This window comes from Triticum dicoccoides, chromosome 5A (genome assembly GCF_002162155.2).
Source record: "Triticum dicoccoides isolate Atlit2015 ecotype Zavitan chromosome 5A, WEW_v2.0, whole genome shotgun sequence".
NCBI lineage: Eukaryota > Viridiplantae > Streptophyta > Magnoliopsida > Poales > Poaceae > Triticum > Triticum dicoccoides.
In genome coordinates, this window is record NC_041388.1 from 195,262,804 (window position 1) to 195,275,543 (window position 12,740).

Below are 12,740 nucleotides of genomic sequence, written 5' to 3' on the forward strand. Positions count from 1 at the left end.
GGCTGGCGTGGAGGAGGGCGGCGGCTGGCGCTCGTGGGCCGGGGGGGACCGGATGCGGGCCGACCCGGGCCGGCGGCGGAGGGAGTGGTGCAGGCCACGTGTCGGTTCGTGGTAGGCCGGCGGTGGCGGCGCGGACATTGTCCGGCCCGCCCGGACATGTCCGGCGGCGGCGGAAGGGATTTTTTTAGGGTTTCGAGAGGGAGAGAGATCCGAAAACGGAGGGGTGTATTTATAGGCATAAGTGGAGCTAGGAGAGTCCAAATGAGGTGCGGTTTTCGGCCACGCGATCATGATCGAACGCTCTAGAGCATGGAGCAGAGTTTGGTGGGTTTTGGGCCAAATTGGAGGGGTGTTGGGCTGCAACACACACGAGGCCTTTTCGATCCCTCGGTTAACCGTTGGAGTACCAAACGAAGTCCAAATGGTACGAAACTTGACAGGCGGTCTACCGGTAGTAAACCAAGGCCGCTTGACAAGTCTCGGTCCAATCCGAAAATGTTCAATCTCCACACACGAAAGAAAGCTAGAAATGACCACCGGAGGAGAACGAAGCGCCGGGATGCAAAACGGACAACGGGAAAAATGCTCGAATGCATGAGATGAACACGTATGCAAATGCAATGCACATGATGACATGATATGAGATGCATGAAAACGAAAACAACACACGGAGACAAAGACCCGAACCCGAGAAATAAATATAACTTAACGCCGGAAACGGCAAGAGTTGGAGTGCAAATTGGGAAAGTTACATCCGGGGTGTTACAACACTCCACCACTACGAAAAGATCTCATCCCGAGATCTAGGACTGAAAGAACTCCGGGTACTCAGAACGGAGGTGATCCTCGCGTTCCCAGGTAGCTTCACGGTCGGAATGGTGTGACCACTTGACTTTGAGAAATTTGATTGACTTGTTGCGAGTCTTGCGTTCAGTCTCTTTAAGAATAGCAACTGGGTGCTCACGATAAGAGAGATCTTCTTGGAGCTCAATGTCCTCGAAGTTGACGGTGCGGTCAGGAGTCTTGAAGCACTTCCCAAGCTGAGAGACATGGAACACATCATGAACATTTGCAAAGTTTGAAGGAAGCTCGAGTTGATAGGCGAGGTCGCCTCTCTTGCTGACAATCTTGAAAGGTCCCACGTATCTAGGGGCAAGCTTCCCTTTGATACCGCAGCGACGAGTCCCTTTCATAGGAGAGACGCGGAGGTAAACATGATCTCCGATCTCAAAAGCCAAATCACGGTGCTTACCATCATAGTAGCTCTTCTGTCGGTATTGGGCTGCTTTGAGGTTATCAGGAATGACTTTGCACATTTCTTCTGCTTCTGTGATTAAGTCATTACCCAAAAGCTGACGTTCACCGGTTTCAGACCAGTTGAGAGGGGTACGACACTTCCTGCCATACAGAATTTCAAAAGGGGCCTTGCCCGAACTTGCTTGAAAACTGTTGTTGTATGAGAATTCAGCATAAGGAAGACAATCCTCCCATTTCATGCTGAAGGAGATCACACAAGCCCTGATCATATCTTCAAGAATCTGGTTGACACGCTCGACTTGACCGCTTGTTTGAGGATGGAAAGCAGTGCTGAAGCGGATGTTAGTGCCCATGGCCTTCTGGAAAGAATCCCAAAACTTGGAGGTAAAGATGCTGCCACGGTCTGAAGAGATCACTTGAGGAATACCGTGCAGAGAGACAATGCGAGAGGTATAGAGTTCCGCCAATTGAGCTGCAGGGATCGACTCTTTGATAGGCAGAAAGTGAGCCACTTTGGTGAGCTTGTCGATGACAACGAATATAGCATCATTGCCACGCTTGGACTTTGGAAACCCAGTCATGAAGTCCATTTCAATGTGGTCAAACTTCCATTCTGGAATGGCAAGAGGTTGGAGGAGACCAGCTGGCCTTTGGTGTTCTGCCTTCACTCTTCTGCAGACATCACATTCATTCACGAATTGAGCGATCTCGCGCTTCATTCGAGTCCACCAATAAGCTTGCTTAAGGTCCTGATACATCTTCATGCTCCCAGGGTGGATGGAGAGGAGAGAATTGTGAGCCTCGTTCATGATCACTTTACCAAGTTCACCTTTGGGCACAACAATACGATCCTCAAAGAAGAGAGTGTCCTTGTCATCAAGGCGGTAGCACTTGTACTTGGACTGACTCTTGGCAATCCCAATCTTCACCTTTTTCACCATAGCATCAAGAAGCTGGGCTTGGCGAATCTGGTCTTCTAAGGTAGGAGAGACTTGAAGGTTGGCGAGGAAACCTTGAGGAACAACTTGCAGATTAAGTTTGCGGAAAGCTTCACAAAGCTCGGGTTGATAAGGCTTAAGAATCAGACTGTTGCAGTAAGCCTTCCTGCTCAAAGTGTCAGCAATCACATTGGCCTTGCCTGGAGTATACTCAATACTCGGATTATACTCTTGAATCATTTCGACCCAACGAGTCTGCCTGAGGTTGAGATTAGGCTGAGTGAAGATGTACTTGAGACTCTTGTGATCAGTGAAAATGTCCACTTTTCTTCCCAATAGAAGATGTCTCCAAGTCAAAAGAGCATGCACAACTGCCGCCAACTCGAGATCATGAGTGGGGTAGTTTTTCTCATTAGGCTTCAACTGGCGAGATGTATAAGCAACAACTTTCTTCTCTTGCATCAAAACTGCGCCAAGACCTTGGAGAGAGGCATCACAAAAGACCTCGTACGGCTTGGATTCACCAGGCGGAGTCAGAACTGGAGCAGTGATCAACTTCTCTTTGAAAGCGTTGAAAGCAATATCACACTCCGGAGACCAAACGTACTTGACGTGCTTCTGAAGAAGATTAGAGAGAGGCTTCGTGATCTTAGAAAAGTTTTCAATGAATCTTCGGCAATAGCTTGCGAGACCGAGAAAACTGCGGAGTTGCTTCACGCTCTGAGGAGGTTCCCAATTCACAATTGCAGACACCTTCTCAGGATTCACGGCAATGCCCTTGGCAGAGATGATATGACCAAGATAAAGAACCTCATCGAGCCAAAATTCACACTTGGAGAACTTGGCGTAGAACTGATGTTCTCTGAGCTTATCGAGAACCAAACGCAAATGCTTGGCATGATCTTCCTTGTTCTTCGAGAAAACTAGAATGTCGTCGAGATAGACCAAAACGAAGTCATTGGTGTAGGCGTTGAAGATGAAATTCATCATGCGAGAGAACGTCGGAGGAGCATTGGCGAGGCCAAAAGACATGACAGTGTATTCATATGAACCAAAGCTTGTTCTGAATGCTGTCTTGGGAATATCTTCTTCACAAATGCGAATCTGGTGATAACCCATACGGAGATCAAGCTTGGAGAATACTTGGGCACCTTTGAGTTGTTCGAACAGCTCATTGATGTTGGGAAGTGGGTATTTGTTCTTGATGGTCTTCTTGTTCACTGGACGGTAATCAACACAAAGTCGGTCCGTTCCATCCTTCTTCTTCACAAAAAGAACACCACAACCCCACGGAGAAGAACTAGGCCGGATAAGACCCATTCTTTCTTGCTCATCGAGTTGCTTCTTCAGCTCCTTCAACTCTTCAGGTCCGAGCTTGTAAGGACGTTTGCACACAGGTTCTGTACCGGGCTCAAGATCAATAACAAATTCAACTGGCCGGTGCGGAGGCATTCCTGGGAGCTCTTCTGGAAAGACGTCTTGATATTCGCAAACGACTGGAATTTGCGAGATGGCATCCAATTCACCCTTCTCATTGAGAGAAAACAGACGGATAGTATTATCCCGAGCGGCAAAGACAATTACATCCTCAGACGAATGAGTCAATTGAATCTGCCTGGCAGCACAATCAAGCTGAGCCTTGTGCTTAGAAAGCCAATCCATCCCGAGAATAAGATCAATAACCGAGTTACCAAGAACAATTGGGGAAGAAAGGAACTTTTAGTCACCCAATGTGATAGTAACCTCAGGGACGCAGGTGTTAGCTGTCATCTGCTTGCCCGGTGACACAATTTGCAAGGAACTTTGCAGATACTGATAATCACACTCATACTTTGATGCAAAAGGTTTAGAAATGAAGCAATGCGATGCACCCGTGTCAAAAAGAACTTTTGCAGGAATATCATTAACAGGAAGGTTACCCATGATCACATCTGATGAGTCCTCTGCCTGAGCCGCATTCATCAAATTGACCTTGGCATGCTTGGGGTTATGCTTGACCACAGCTGTACTTGCCGATCTGACAGGAGGAGGAGGAGGAAGACGCCTCTGGTTGAGACACTTGTTGGCATAGTGACCCTTCTGTTGGCACTTGTTGCACGTGACCTCTGAAAGCGGACGGTGATACGGAGCACTCGATCTTGGAGCTTAAGACGAAGTCTTGTTCTGAAAGCCAGGGTTGGGTGGGTGGGAAGAGCCACTGCCACCTTTGCTCTTCTGCTGAAACGACTGACGGAACGGAGGGGAGGAAGCCAAAACTTCTGCTGCTTGGCCACTTGAGTAGAGGAAGAAGGAGTAACATCTCTGACTCGCTTCCTGGAAGCATCACACCTCAACTGAGCAGCCTCTTGCTTCAGTGCCATGTTGTAGAACTCATCGTATCTCAAGGGCTCGAAGAGAACAAGAGCGAGCTGAATATCTTCTTTGAGACCACCCCTGAAATGGTATATCATGCTCTTCTCATCAGGCACGTTGTTGGGGATATTACCACTAGGCGTAAACCGGCCTACTTGGGCCGGGTTAACTTCATTAGTGATATAAGCAGATGAAGGCCCAAGGCCTATAGTCGGTTTAGAATCTGTAGCCGTAAACCGACCTGATGTATAACTTGTTTTGTAAGTTAGGAATAGAGAGATACCAACCGGGATACGAGTATGAACCGGTTGGGACTCTATGGACTGACGGGCGTCACCCGTGTATATAAGGGGACGACCCGGCGGTGGTTCAGGACAGACAACGACAACTCGAGCCTGGGCGAAGCTTGTCTGCTCCCTAGCCATCGAGACCATATCAATTCCATCACAACTATACATAGGCTTTACCTTCATCGAAGGGGCCGAACTAGTATAAAACCCTCGTGTCTTTGTGTCCGCTTTAACCCCTTCAAGTAAACCCGTGGCGATGGCTCCACGACTAAGTCCTTTCACTAGGACATCTGCCGTGACAAATCCACGACAGTTGGCGCCCACCGTGGGGCTATCGCACGATGGTTTGACAATCTTGGAGGGCAAGCTCAAAGGACTCGAAGGCTATGCTGTGGGCCAGATGACCAAGAGTCGTCGTGGCAAGATCTACATCGACGACGCAGGATGGGGTCCCGAGGCCGATTCGATTGAGTACGGGTACCGGGTCCCCTTTGGTGGCATACACGTTTTCATCGGCAAGATCAGTGAGCCGGGGCCTGAGCCAGACATCTGCATCGACCTCGTCGAGACGGCTCAGCGTGCGAGATCTACCCAAGCTAAACCGGCCGTGAAGCGTGCCTTCGTTGGAGTCATCCACGGAGGAGGGCGTGAGGACGAGTCAGAACACGGTAGTGAGGCCGTCGTCTATTCCGGCTACGAGTCCTCGACCGGAGAGACCGAATCACTATACCAGTTACAAGACGACCAGGTTAGGGGCTGTTCCGATGGCGACAGTATTCCGGACCCCCCAGGCCAGGTCAACCGGGTTGGAATATTCATGGCCGGCACACAGGCGGCGAATCACTCTTCGACCACCGCAGCAATGCTCTCCGGATCAGCGGGGGCAGGAGGCCTTGTGCGCCCGCCGGTTCAAGTTCTATCTGATCTATTTGATACACTAGCCGCGCTCATGGCAGAGGACAATCCGGCGGATCATGAGGCCCATAATACAGAAATTGCAAAGGTGAGAGAGCAGATCGTGCAAGCCAAAGCGGATCTGGCCGCAAAAAAAGACAGGATGGCCGCAGAGCGGGCCGCTTTGGACGCCCAGGCTTATAAGCTCATGCTTGACCAGAACGCATCACAGGAGGTCTTAAAGCGGAAGCACAGGTCACGCCTGCCGTTAGGGTTTGATCCCCGGAATCTCTTTCACACTCCAGGAGCTGGACCCAGTAATTCGCCGCGGCACTTGGAGACAAACCGGATTGAGGCACCAGGACCAGGGGGGACGGGCCAACCTCGCCTGATGGAACCTCCTCAGCAGAACATTGTGATTCTTCCGCCAGTCCAGACGCCCCCAGGTCATTATTCTAATCCTATGGACAACCTTGTTGCGGCCGCTGCGCGATTAGAGGCTATCCCAGTCGAAGGGGACTCTCCGCAAGCGATAGAGACGCGCCGGGTTAAGGAGCTTCTCTGGACCGCGCTGATTCAGCAGGAAGCATACTCGTACAGCCGTGATCGGATTCACTCTACGCCCCGTCCAAGCCGGAGCTATAGCAGGCGCATGGATGAACCGGCCATATCGAGCAATGCGCGAGGCCGTGAAGCAGCCCATGGCAATAGCCCGACAAGCGGTGTTCGCGATGCTCAGGATGTGGTGGACCGGGCCCGGGCACGGAGGGAAGCCGAGTTAGCAGCGCAGGATGATGCGGATCAACTTACACCGGTTCGCCCTACCACCTTCGCCGGACCAGGAGTCGCATCCGCTTTGGGAGTGCCTTGTTTAATCCCCGCTTTACGCAATGTGCGTCTGCCCAAAGATTTCAAGGGTGCACGCAAGGTGCCGAATTACACCGCTGATTTATCCCCTGAAGCGTGGATAGAGAGTTATGAGATGGCCATGGAGATGTTAGACGTGGATGAGACCGCATGTGCAAAATACTTCACCATGATGCTTGAAGGCACGGCGCGTACCTGGTTGAAGAGCCTACCGCCCAATTCTGTCGGCTCATGGGCCCAGTTGCGGGCCCGGTTTATCCAGAATTTCAAGGATACGTGTAAGCAGCCCAAATCCATAGTAGACCTGGCGGCTTGTGTCTAGGGGGAAGGAGAATCAACGACCCATTGGGTGCGCCGCGTTTCGGAAATTTTGCACTCGTCCGACAGGATTAATGCTGACTCTGCGATCTTAACCCTGGAAGGCAACTGCCGGTTTGAGCCTTTAAAATTGAAATTGGGACGCATGAAGCGGTTCTGTAATGACATGGGAACCCTCATGGCCGCTCTAGTGAAGTATGCTGATTCGGACAGTACCAAGGATCCCGAGACTGATGATGATGAAGCAGGGAAGGGAAGGAAGAATAGCAACTCCAAATAGCAGCAGTATAAACCGGCGGGTCATGGAAACGGAGGCAAGCGCAAGGCGGATGGCAGCATGGACTTTGTGGCCAACACTAATGCACAGGACAGGGGGCAGTGGCGCAGAGGTAAAGCGGCAAATCGTAATGGGGCTCCCAATCCTAATGCAAGCCGTTTGAGTTATTTGATGAATCAGCCTTGCCCGAAGCACGGGACGAAGGAGGCGCCGGCTAACCATCTTTGGAAGGATTGTTATATCATGCAGGAGTTTAAAAACTCTAATGCCTTCCGGTATGATCACGGGTCAGGTGGCGGTTCAGGATCCGGTTTTCGTGGGCCGGATCACGATGGAGCTTCCGGTTCAGGTCGCAATCAGGGCGGTCACAATCACCAGAATAATCAGAACGACCACCAGCAGCAGCAGCAGCAGTCGGGTTATCAGAGCCAGCCAAAACAGTTGAACAATGGGCAATATCATGTTTTCACAACTAGCTTGGATAAACGCGACCAAAAACTCCACAAGCGAGCAGTGAATTCTGCTGAACCGGCCTTACCACGTTACTTGCGCTGGTCGGAACAGCCTATCGTGTGGAGCAGAGAGGATCACCCGCCCCGGGTTGATAATCCGGGCCAGCTAGCATTAGTGGTAGACCCTCAGGTGGGGGGTTATAAATTCACCAAGGTACTCATGGATGGAGGAAGCAGTATTAACATACTATACTATGAGACATTCCGTCGCATGGGTTTAACAGACAAAGATCTCAGACCGTCTAATACGGTGTTCCATGGTGTGGTGCCTGGCAAATCTGCATATCCTGTTGGTAAGATAGCCCTGGACGTGGCTTTTGGGGACGAGCACGACTCCCGGTCGGAAAAACTAACATTTGAGGTGGTGAAGATCCAGAGCCCATATCATGCCTTGTTTGGCCGGCCGGCTTACGCCAAGTTCATGGCGCGGCCTTGTTATATCTACTTGTAGCTCAAGATGCCGGGTTACAAGGGGACAATAACGGTTCATGGGAGCCGTAGGGTCGCTTTGGAATGTGAGGAAGGTGATGCGGCTTATGCAGAGTCGGTCTGTGCCACGGAGGAGTTGAAGTACTATAAGGACAATGTTGATCCAGCGGATATGACTCCTTTGAAGAAGCCAACTACAGAGCATGATTCGGATCTGAAGTTCAAATCGGCAGCTGAGACCAAGCTTGTTGACTTCGTGCCCGGCGATTCGTCCAAGCAGTTCACTGTCAGTGCCAATTTGGATCCCAAATAGGGAAGTGCGCTCATCGAGTTCATCCGTGAGAATCGGGACATCTTCGCATGGAAACCATCCGACATGCCAGGTGTACCGAGGGAACTCGCTGAGCACACTCTTAATGTGGATCCTAGGTATAAACCGGTGAAGCAATTCCTCCACCGGTTTAACGAAGAAAGGCGAAAGGCCATTGGAGAGGAAGTGGCCAGGCTTTTGGCAGCTGGCTTTATCATTGAGGTATTCCATCCAGAGTGGCTTGCTAATCCGGTGCTGGTTCTTAAGAAAAATGGCACTTGGCGTATGTGTGTGGATTACACAGATCTTAACAGGGCCTGTCCAGCGGATCCTTTTGCCCTCCCCCGCATTGACCAGATCATTGATGCCACGGCGGGTTGTGAGCATTTGAGTTTTTTGGATGCATACTCTGGATATCATCAGATCAAAATGGCGGTTAAGGACCAGGAGAAAACAGCGTTTATTACTCCCTTTGGAGCCTTCTGCTATGTATCTATGCCCTTCGGACTCAAGAGTGCCCAAGCCACCTATCAACGGTGTGTACAGAATTGCCTGCATGAACAGATCGGCCGCAATGTGCACGCCTATGTGGATGATATTGTAGTAAAATCAAGGCAGAAGGAGACGCTGGTGGATGACTTGAAGGAAACCTTTGACAACTTGCGGGTTTACAAGATGATGCTTAATCCGGCCAAGTGTGTCTTTGGTGTTCCGGCAGGCAAGTTACTAGGTTTCCTGGTGTCTAATAGAGGAATTGAGGCTAATCCGGAGAAGATTACAGCTATCACCTCCCTGGCTAAACCGAAGTGCATCAATGATGTTCAGCGCTTGGCGGGCCGGATCGCCGCACTAAGCCGGTTTATCAGCCGCCTCGGAGAAAAGGCCATTCCTTTGTACCAAATGCTGAGGAAGACAGACCATTTCATTTGGAGTCCGACTGCTGATGAAGCATTTGAGGACTTGAAGCGGCAGTTAGCCAATCCGCCTGTCCTTGCAGCTCCGGTCGACAAGGAGCCACTATTATTATACGTAGCAGCCAATGCTTGGGCAGTTAGCGTGGCTATTGTGGTGGAACGCAAGGAGGCAGGCAAGGAGTATCCGGTTCAGCGGCCGGTTTATTATATCAGCGAAGTGCTTATTGAATCCAAGCAAAGGTATCCGCATTGGCAGAAGCTGGTCTATGGTGTTTTCATGGCCAGTCGGAAGTTGAAGCAGTATTTTCAAGGGCACCCCATCACAATGGTCAGTTCAGCTCCCTTGGGTGACATCATACAGAACCGGGAGGCGACTGGCCGGATTGCCAAGTGGGCTATAGAGCTTGGGCCGCACGGACTGAAGTATGTACCTCGGACGGAGGTGAAGTCTCAAGCACTTGTTGATTTCATCAATGATTGGACGGAGTTACAAGCACCAGAGGAGAAGCCGGATCACACATATTGGACTATTCATTTTGATGGATCCAGGCAACTGGAAGGCTCGGGGGCTGGAGTCGTATTAACTTCCCCACAAGGTGATAAGTTTTGTTATGTTCTCCGCTTAATGTTCCCTTGTACTAATAATGCAGCTGAGTACGAAGCCTTGCTCCATGGTCTCCGGATGGCTAAAGAGATGAACTTAAGCCGGGTTAAGTGCTTCGGTGACTCGGACCTCGTGGCTCAACAGGTGTCTGGCACTTAGGATTCTAAGGACCCGCTCATGGCTGCATATCGTCGGGAGGTGGATAATATTGCGGGTTGTTTCAAGGGTTATCAAGTGGATCATGTGGACCGTCGGAAGAATGAAGCAGCGGACGCTTTAAGCCGGTTGGGTTCTCAGCGCAAACCGGTCCCGCCTAATGTCTTTCTGGACGTGTTGCACAACCCGTCAGTCTAGCTCCCAGGTGAAGCGGATTTGGCTATTCCTGATCCAGAGGCTCAATTGGTGGCAGCACTGCATGCTATTCCGGATTGGACGGTTCCTTATCTTACATACATGAACTGGGGGGAGTTACCAGAGGATGAGATTCTAGCCAGGCAGATAGTCCGGCGATCCAAGTCTATGACGATTGTTAATGGTGAATTGCATCATTGCAGTGTATCAGGGGCGTTTCAACGTTGTGTTTCTCCTGAGGAAGGCTGTGAAATATTAAGAGAAATCCATGAAGGGGATTGTGGACATCACGCCGGTTCAAAGTCTCTGGTAGCAAAGGCGTTTCATCACGGGTTCTACTGGTTGACAACGCATGCTGACGCGGAGGACTTGGTTAAACGGTGTGATGGATGTCAGAAATTTTCAAGGCGTGCTCATGTGCCGGCTCAAGAATTGAGGATGATCCGAATAACGTGGCCGTTTGCAATTTGGGGGCTGGATATGGTCGGACCTTTTAAAAGATCCAAGGATAAGAAAACCCACCTTTTGGTGGCAGTTGACAAATTTACCAAGTGGGTTGAAGCAGAGCCTGTCAGCAAGTGTGATGCAGCAACAACGGTGCAGTTCATCAAAAAGGTGATTTTCCGGTTTGGTTTTCCACACAGTATCATTACTGACAATGGTACCAATTTATCCAAGGGCGCTATGAAGGAGTTCACATCCGACTTGACGTGTCGTCAGTGGCACACCCCCAGTCCAATGGACAGGCAGAATGAGCTAATCAGGAAATCTTGCGAGGCATCAAACCCCGGCTTATGGTCCCATTGCAAAGAACACCAGGATGTTGGGTTGAAGAGCTACCATCTGTTTATGGAGTATCAATACTACGCCAAACCGGTCCACAGGATACACACCATTTTTCATGGTATATGGAGCAGAGGCAGTTCTCCCTAGTGATATCCGACACGATTCGCCTCGTGTGGCAGCTTATGTTGAAGCGGACAATGAGACAGCACGGCAAGACGCTTTGGACCTATTGGACGAGGAGCGTGATATAGCGGCTGCCCGTTCGGCGATTTACCAGCAAGATCTTCGTCACTATCACAGTCACCGGGTTAGAACCAGAACTTTTCAAGAAGGAGATTTGGTGCTTCGACTCATCCAAGATCAGACGGATATGCACAAGTTATCCCCACCTTGGGAGGGACCTTTCGTGGTCAGCAAGAATTTGCACAACGGGTCGTACTATCTGATTGATATTCGAGAGCATAAAGACTCACGTACATCAGAGGAGGAGACCAACAGGCCGTGGAATATAGCTCATCTTCGGCCTTACTACACTTGAGCCATCGGCTCTATCTATGTACATATCATGACAGTGTATATATTATCTTTGATATAATAAAACCGGAGCCTCAGCTAAAGCGGGGACTCTGTCTTTCTTATCATGTGTGGTTACCTGGAGTGGTTCTGTTTTTAAAGCGGCCTCCGGTTTTCCCCTTGACATTTGCTTTTTATATATCACTTGGGGCCTTGGTCGTGTCCGAACCAACGCGACACCTTTTGATAGGCGACAACCACCAGATCACTTGGGGACATGGTCACGTCTGAACCAGTCACGCCTCTTGATCGGCCTAAGGCCACAAAATCACTTGGGGGCTTGGTCGAACCCGAACCATTGCCACGCCTCTTGATCTGGCATATATGCCACGAATCATTTGGGGACCTGGCTGACTTGAATCATTGTCACTCCTATTGGGGGCTTGGTCCTGTCCGACCATGGTAACACCATCTGATCAGCTCAGTATAGCATATTTTTTGCAAATGGTTTTTATCATTGCCTTTGCTTCCATGTTATTTTCATGGTTTGTTTGTTCTTTGTTTTTGTTGGATTTCTTTTATGTCAGCAAACACCCTTTTTTCCGGTTCAGCCGATGGATTTGATTCCCCTTTAATCCGGAGAAGTATGCCCGGTTTACCTTTTCTTTTACGGGAGCTATTTTCTCCCCCCTTATTGACGGTAATGGTTTATAAAACCTCCGCTTCAAGCTTGGCTAAGCCAGCTTCATGCCCAGACATGGCAGGAAATATGAATTGAAGTTTTTCGAACAAAAGCTTCAGTACTTATGCGCGAAGGCATATTCAAGGCAGAAGTATTAACTATTCTATTACAAGGCAGCACGGTGCCCAAATAAGATCGTTGTTCTTTTGGAAAGATGCCAAAGACAGCTATCCAAACCGGCTTCCGGTTCAAGCCTGCTCCTCATCATCCGCCACTTCAGCTTCCTCGTCTCTATCCATTGGCTGGAAATCAATAGTGGTCCAGTCGATTCCCATTAAAGCTTGGAAAACAAACTCTTCATGGATTAGGGAATACGGTTCAATATCATGAGCGTAAGTGTGCTTACGGATTGGAGGGATCAGATTCTCCGCTTCAAGAGTTGGGGC